The following is a 6,387-nucleotide window of genomic DNA, read 5'->3' on the forward strand; positions in this document are numbered from 1 at the left end:
CAAAAATTATAATTTTTGGAATCAGATTTATACTCTTTAAGATGAAGTTGCACTATTTAGGTAGAATTTATACTATATCTTTTTTCTTCTTTTTCCTCCAATTTACACTATTTTTTTTTCTTTCCTCTTTTTCCTCTTTCTCCTCCCTGAGTGTCACGCCTGGGTATCAGCGGAAGCAGACCCGAAACATGCACAGACCCGCCATACACCTGCAGTTTATAAGGCGTCTACTAAATCATGTCAAGAAGGTACCGGTTGCAAAGAGATTCTAATGTGATATCAGAGCAACACATAAACCAATAGTACTACTACTAGCAAGAAGTAAGTATAAGTCTCAGAAACTCAACAAGAGATGAAATCCAAAACTGTAAATACATCAGTCTAGACCACCATAAATATCTCAAGGTCGCCCAAAACTATATACACATAAGTGGTAGTCTCTCTATACAGGGGTACACATCGTCCTCGTCAGCATCTCAAAATAGCGAGGTGATCACCTAGTAGGACTCCACGCTGTGTCTAGCTAGACGCAACTCCCTTGCCGCGATCCCTAGCCTCTCCCTTCGTGGATGGCTCTGTAAAAACAACCACAAAGAGGACGTGAGAACCATTAAATAATAGTTACCAGTGGGTAAGCCGTCAGCCTCGATGAATTACACCACTAGGCTTATGATGTACTACTTGAAAAGTAAGAACAGGTATTGCAAATAGATATGTCAATGATAATTAACGATAAACATGTTTCATACTGTCAAATATATTAATCAACTAAAAGTAAGTAAAATAATTGCTATGTACATAAACAAGTCATGGAGATGTATAACTGTAAACCATTCAGTGATATTCATCTATTGTTGTCATTTAGTACTTTGGGTTAATTTATAGGGACCTACCCAAGGTAGTCCAGCTTGCGCCGCACCTAATGGCCCCGTGGTAGTATACACTCCCCACGGCAATCCACTTCGGCACCCAATCCCGCACGGGCGAGCAATATGTCGCGTAGGCCAACTCCGGAGTGCTGGCTTGTGGGGAACGACCCTCACAAGCATGTGCGAATGAGCACAATGGCAAGCAAGCACAATTTATAGCCCAACAGTTCTCAGTCGTCATGTTTTAACGTATAAAGTTCTCATTCTCGACTAATAGGTCGGTATCTAAGTATAATGAAAAATGCTAATATCTACTAGATTAATAACTCATTAAAGCAATGCTAATATACATACGCCATTGGAAACAATAATATAAATGCATTATTACTCATATCACAAGTGTATGTCCTTGCTCTCTACTTTAAAGAGGCATAGTAAAGTCATTGGTTCAAGAAAATCAAGCTTAGCTAGTAATCAATGCATTACCTCAATTACTCTTCACTTAACACATGTTAGCTCAATTGCTCAATATTAATAGTTCTATAGTATCATATAGAACATAGGGGAGATTCACTTGCTCTGGTGAGGTCCAAGCCACCTATTAGTCGATGATTCTAGTTGAACTAGCAATTGTAGGAAATCCGAAGCTTCCAATTACCCTAGCCAAGGTACTAAACAAATTAGAATTTAAACTTAAACCTTACTAAACAATTCCACTTAGGCATTAAGTCTAGGTAAAACTCTACCTAGTTCAGATTTCCATAGCAACCTCTCATTACCCCTGTTGAAGCATGCCAACTTCAGCTTCTACGACCCCTGAAATCAGCTTTCCATGTATGCTGCGAGTTATACACAAAACTGCATTACTACCCTATGTAATCACATAGTTGAAGCTCAATTCCCACTTATATAAATTCCATAGTTATAATTCTAATTCCTGCTGAGTGACATACCTTCAACTCAGCTTAATTCGGCTCAAAAGAGTCTCAAGAATCAGCCTCAGATGATCACCAAACCTGTTACAAACTAGCTATGAGCAACCATAACAAACTGTGTTAAACTATCTTAACACAGCCCAATTGATTCAATTCTCACCTAAGTTTCAACCCAGAGCTAATCTTCCTCTTTCACTTAGGTTAGAACATCCCAAATCAACTCTCCAAAGCCACCATATTCAGCCTGGAGTGGCCAATACACCTGCTGAAAACAGCTTACAGATACGGCTCCAATTCAATACCAAAAATAGCATATAACTCAATATAGCATCATTAGTTGGCTAAATTACCTCTTCTTGGCTCTATTCAACTCCCCTCCTGGGTTTAGATAATAAGAACGCAGTAAATTAACCGCTCTCGAACTGCTAAATCCTTCCTCCCAAATTTGTCGGCAGCAATGAATCAGAACACTTGAAATCTAATACTACTGCACAAATTAGAGAGGAGTTGAACTAATTACCTTTCGAAAGATCTCTCTCGGCAACTCCCCTGCAGGATACTGAAGAATACTACTAAACACCCCCTTTTCTTGCTCACAAGCTGGCTCCAAACCTTCCCTGACCAGTAGCCACACAACAAGAAGATGAAATCAAGTTCAAACATTGATTTCTATCAAGAGAGAGAAAGAACTCTTAGAGAGAGAAAAGGAGAGCTTTAAACCCTTGTTTCTAAAGGTCAGAGATGATGCCTATCCACTGAGGGGTCGAGCTGGGAGGTATAAGGGATAAGCTCAAAGCAAAAGACCAAAAAATCCTCAAAGCCACGCAGATGCTGGTGCTGGTGCTGGTTGTACCGGTACAACATTAACTTTGTACCGGTACAACAATGCAGATTCTGCAAATTGGCAGTAGCAATGCACTTTTGTGCATTTAACCTTCCACTTGCTCCACCAATTTGCCGAAAACCCCTCTACACTCTTTAAAATACGTGAAATAGTTCCAAACACCAATCCCACAGTCGAACTTCGCAGTTTGCTAAGGTTTAGTGTATTACACTGAGTGTCCCCACCGCCCTCATCAAATCCCTCTACTCCTTTGCCGCTGTCGCCGACCAACACAACAACAACAACAACAACAACAACGCCCGTGTGCTATCCATGCTCGTCACCGTCGGCGCCGTGCCCACCCTCTTCGATGTCTCCGACTCGGCTGCTGCAAATGTGTAAGGACTGAGAATTTAACTGTGTAGCTAAACTCTCTGTTGACGATGTTTTTGTGTGTAATTTAATTACATAAGCACTCGTCAAGTTTCAGGAGAAAATGAGTTAGGATGGAAAAGTTACACGATCTTTACTAATCACTTAAAGTGAATAGTTACTTCGGTTTTTCGGAGAAGCCAATGAGTGGATATGGCTTCTAGTCTGTATCGAACTCCGTTCATAGTGATCCAATAGCTTGTTTTTGACGGTTCGACTATCCTGGACCCAATGGCATTGACGGAATTCAGTTTTGATATGCGGTTTTTGAGAAAAAGAGTTTTTATCACAAAGATAGTTTTGGAGAATCGGAGAGATGATGGCTTTCCTCGTGAATAGGTGACCAAATCAAATGAAACAAAATTGTGGATTCGATAACTTGGTCGTGCTGAACGTGCTGGCATAATACATTCGAAAATCCGATGAACGGATCGCCGGATATTGCATGATGATAGGGAAGGGGTCGAAAGTGGCAAATCGGAAACTTCACAAAAGTCATAACATTTTATGTACCGAATCATGTGAGATCGGACATGAGGGTACGTTCACGCAAAATACACGCGCTGTGAGGGACTTATTTGAAAACAATCAACTATAGAGGACTTTTGTGCAAAATATCAGTTGCATAAAAAGGACAACTTATGGTTTCTCTATGCAAACCCTAACCCTAAGCCTCCCTCTTCTTCAATCGAGCCCCCAGCCACCTCCCTCTCTTTCCTCTGCCCTAGTTGTGCTCGCCCGACCGCCTGCGCACGCCGCCAGCTGCCGGAAAAGACTTCTCCTCCCTCTCCACCACCTTCTTCTAACTCTGCCAGAGAACAACCGGGAGGGCTCTCACCCTCGGTCTCCCTCCCTTGGCTGTGCCCCGACCTCCAGCAACCTCCCCGCCGCCCCCGCGCGCCGACATGGCCGGTCTAGGAAGCTCGCGACCAGCTTGTGCAGGCTTGGATTGAGGCAGCTAAGCTTCCCTTCCCTCGCACCGCCGCCGCATGGGACTGGTCGCGCCGCCTCCCTCCGGCCTTTGAAGACCCCACGCCGTCGTCACTTGAGCTCCCTCGGCCGCCACCCGGCCGCCGCTACCTCGTGTGCCCGAGGCCAAGTGTGTGTGGGCGCAGCCTCTCCCAGCGCCGCTACCGTCGCCTCCTGCTGCCGGCTGGTGTGAGACCTTGTCATCCCCGGTCGGCAGCACCTGGTTGCCACCGGCGCGCCTGCCGCCTGAGGCCCCTGCCGGCCGGGCTGGAGCCAGGCTCTCCATCAACCGCGCGGCTAGGGCATTAATGCCCATCGTCGCCGCCGCCTTCTGCCACCGGCTGACGCGCGCCCCGGCCTCCCTTCATCGCACACACCTGCCTACCGCTGGCGCGCCCGCCGCCCGGCCGCCGCCGGCCGTGCCCTAGATCAGTGCCCCGGTTTGCTTATTAAACGTTGTTTAGGCGCTGTGTGCGCTGTTTTGCTGAAATTTCATGTCGCTCGCGCGCTCACCACAGTGGCCGGCCGTGCTCCAAAGTGTGAGCACGGCCTCCAGCTCATCGAGACCTATCAGCGAGTATTTCGTCCAGGCTAGAAGGTCCTCGGTTTGTACTGTCGGGCCGTAAAACCCCAAAAATCACATAAAATTATATAATTTTATGTAGTTGCGGGGGTTTTTATGCAATTGTATGTTTAGGGAGCTGTTGGCAGCGTGTACGGACTGCGAGTGACCTTTGGACTGGTTGTCCAAGGCCCCAGGCCTTTTCAGAAATCGGAAGCTGATTTCCGGTGCGCTTTTCGGCGAAATCCGCCGACGGAATGCGATTTCGGATCGAACTTCTTCTGACGATGCCTCGCGATAAATTGTGTTGTCGCTGAGTCGTGTTGGCTGGTCACCCGCGTCGTTCGAGGGTTCGAAAACAACTTATGAGCGACGGTGGGTTCCGGTGTCGAATTTGACACTTCCGGGAAACCAGTTTGAAATGATTATCCGACAATAATCGTTTCGAAGTGAGGAGATGTGTCTGCTGCCAGGTCACACAAAACATTGTGTTTAGTGGCAGCGGGTGACTCGTGGCACGAGTCGATGAGTTTCATGATAGTTTGTGGGTCCCGGCAGAGTCCCGGTGCAATTTTCAGGACTTCCGGCGAGTTACGGTAATCGGTTTTGGGAAACCGATTTCCGTGGGTTTAATTGTGGGGTTGTGCGTTTAGTGTTTCTTATTTGTGGGTTAGATACTAACCCGGTGGACCTTCCGTAGGTCCGGTTGACGATCTTCCACAGTCGGGAGACAGGCACGCTATTCTTACAGGTAGGTACTTCGACCCGAAGTTGATACAGTGGTGCACACTCTGTGACATCTTCTTACCCTTGTTTTCCTATTATCACTTTGCATAAATATTATGTTGAGCCTAGCATCTTTGTTATCCTTGTTACGCTCTACTTGGTTGTTTGCATGTCCAGTATTATGAGTAGAAGTAGAGCTGGTTTATGATTGGTTGTGGATCCGTGACCTAGTTGGTCGATTCTGATATCCCGTATCTGTGACTCATTCGGTCGGTTTATTGCATTTGTCATCGTGATCTAGTTGGTCGGTTCTTGTATCCCGTATCTGTAACCTATTCGGTCGGTTTACTGCATCTGTTATTGTGACCTACTTGGTCGGTTAGACTACTTGATGACCTATGAAATCGGTGTACCCTGAGGGATAGGATTGCCGGCTAGGGGCCGGCGGCTAGTTTTGGATTATACCGATACGAGACGTAACATCCTTGTGACCTATTGTCTGTCCTTGTGTATATATGTTAGTTGACATTAGTGGTCGGTACTTGTATATCTTCGGAAGAATGTTTAGTTGTTCCATCCTAGTTGACCTGAGTGGTCGGTACTTGTATTCCTTACGGTTCAATAACCTATACGGTCAGTATACCATGAGGGGTAGGATTGTCGGCTAGTTGCTGACGGTTGACTATTGAGTATATCAGTATTGATCGCCGGATACTTGTACGCATTTCACGAACACCAGCGGTCTGATCCGCCGCAAGAGGATGTTCTTTTCCGGAAAAGTAGTTGTAGGTGCCAACCCGTGAGTCCATAGGCTACCTTGGGTTATATGCAGGTAGAGTGACAGCTTAAGGTTTGCGGTGCGGACCAATAGAGCACAGCATGAGGTATACAGTGCGGACCAACCAGGCACAGCTTGAGGTCTGCGGTGCTGACCAATAGAGCATAGGTTTCAGATTGGGTATTTTTGGACTTGTCATCCAGTTGATACATATATACAGTAGCGGTAGTTGTTCATATATATATATATATATATATATATATATATATATATATATATATATATATATATAT

At 45.5% G+C, this 6,387-nt stretch overlaps 1 long non-coding RNA gene across 5 annotated transcripts; it reads right to left on the reverse strand.

Annotated features, from left to right (window-relative positions):
• On the reverse strand, window positions 293-2,590 carry LOC109709424. 5 transcript variants are annotated; one of them, XR_002216090.1, is made up of 8 exons: window positions 2,525-2,590; window positions 2,325-2,421; window positions 2,155-2,236; window positions 1,965-2,069; window positions 1,823-1,885; window positions 1,616-1,708; window positions 1,356-1,528; window positions 293-575 (listed from the first exon to the last, which is right to left on the reverse strand). It is a non-coding gene; the product is annotated as an uncharacterized LOC109709424 (long non-coding RNA). The 5 variants fall into 5 exon arrangements; XR_002216093.1 differs by having other exon boundaries at window positions 2,155-2,229; window positions 2,325-2,544; XR_002216091.1 differs by having other exon boundaries at window positions 1,965-2,066; window positions 2,325-2,544.

Source organism: Ananas comosus, linkage group 4, assembly GCF_001540865.1.
Source record: "Ananas comosus cultivar F153 linkage group 4, ASM154086v1, whole genome shotgun sequence".
Taxonomy (NCBI): Eukaryota; Viridiplantae; Streptophyta; class Magnoliopsida; order Poales; family Bromeliaceae; genus Ananas; species Ananas comosus.